The sequence below is a fragment of the Lathyrus oleraceus genome, chromosome 7 (genome assembly GCF_024323335.1).
Source record: "Lathyrus oleraceus cultivar Zhongwan6 chromosome 7, CAAS_Psat_ZW6_1.0, whole genome shotgun sequence".
Taxonomy (NCBI): domain Eukaryota; kingdom Viridiplantae; phylum Streptophyta; class Magnoliopsida; order Fabales; family Fabaceae; genus Lathyrus; species Lathyrus oleraceus.
This window is the reverse complement of record NC_066585.1, coordinates 154,277,853-154,279,512: the sequence shown is the minus strand read 5'-3', so window position 1 is coordinate 154,279,512 and position 1,660 is coordinate 154,277,853. Positions and strand designations below refer to the sequence as shown.

The 1,660-nt window shown below is 43.0% G+C and overlaps 1 pseudogene; it reads left to right on the top strand.

Moving 5' to 3' along the window:
- The first annotated feature begins 873 nt into the window (after window positions 1–873).
- On the top strand, window positions 874–972 carry LOC127109948 (uncharacterized; annotated as a pseudogene).
- Window positions 973–1,660: the final 688 nt, after the last annotated feature.

Below are 1,660 nucleotides of genomic sequence, written 5' to 3'. Positions count from 1 at the left end.
CTTGGGTCAGACGGTCCTTCTACCTCTGTTCCACTTTGTAATATAATTGCATGAGCGTGGCCTTTCGGGTTAGGTTGGGGATGTCCAGGAAATGTACCAGTTGGGGCAGTAGTAGGCGCTTGTTGTTGAGCTACTTGCGAGATTTGTGTTTCCAGCATTTTGTTATGGGTAGCCAGGGCATCTACTTTACTTGCTGGTTGTTTAATCTGTTCGTTAATGTGTACATTCTGGTTTAAGAAATCTTTATTGGTTTGCTGTTGAGAAGCTATGAAGTTCTCCATCATGATTTCCAAATTGGATTTCCTAGGAACGTTATTGTTAGGTGTAGATGGGGTCGGCTTTTGATATCCAGGTGGTATAGCTGGAGCTTGACTGGGAGCTTGTCCTGGTGCGTATAAAGCATTATTACTTTTATATGAAAAGTTAGGATGGTTCTTCCAGTTTGAGTTATAGGTATGCGAGTAGGGATTTCCTTGAGCATAGTTCACCTGCTCTGTTTGAATTCATGTTAGGAGTTGACAATCTGTAGGTGTGTGACCTTGAATTCCACAGACTTCGCAATTTTGAGTTACGGCAACCACATTGGCTGGAGGTGATACATTTAAACTTTCAATTTTCTGGGCAAGAGCATCCACTTTTGCATTAACATGATCAAGGCTACTTATCTCGTACATGACCCCTTTTGTTTGAGGTTTCTCTACCATTATTCGGTCGCTTCCCCACTGATAATGATTTTGGGCCATGCTCTCGATAAGTTGATAAGCGTCAGCGTAAGGTTTATCCATAAGCGCACCACCGGCGGCGGCGTCTATTGTTAACCTTGTGTTGTACAAGAGACCATTGTAGAAGGTATGAATTACTAACCAGTCCTCTAACCCATGGTGTGGACAAAGTCTCATCATGTCCTTGTATCTTTCCCATGCTTCGAAAAGAGACTCGTTATCTTTCTGCTTAAATCCATTTATCTGGGCTCTCAACATAGTTGTTTTGCTTGGGGGAAAATATCGGGCAAGAAAGACTTTCTTCAACTCATTCCATGTGGTGACTGAGTTGGAAGGAAGTGACTGAAGCCATCTTCTAGCTTTATCTCTTAACGAGAAAGGAAAGAGACGAAGTCGAATTGCCTCTGAAGTGACACCATTAGCTTTAACAGTATCATCGTATTGGACAAATACGGATAAATGAAGGTTTGGATCCTCGGTAGGATTTCCAGAAACAGCGAAGGTTTAAGTTCGAAGTTGTTCGCTTCGATTGCGGGTGGAGAAATACTCGAATGCGGCTCATCTTGCGATGGAGCAGCGTAATCTCGAAGAGCACGAGCTGGTTCTGCCATCGCTGGTATCGTCGAAGGAAGAAGATTTTTGAGATCAGGAATTTCGATTGGAGGAAGATTGTTTGTAGCACGATACTCCCGAATTCGTCGTAATAATCGGAGATATCGTTCAACGTCGTTGATTCGTAAGTAGTACGGTTCGCCTTGTGAGCGAGTGTGTGGCATACAAATCAACGAAAGACAAGGGAAAAATAAAAATTGCCTTAGTCTCTACAGCGTAACAGAAGAGTTACGATATCGACTAAATAAAAGTCCCCGGCAATGGCGCCAAAAACTTGATCGCGACTTTATGAGTCTATCAGGGTATTAACTGCAAGTGCACAGTCT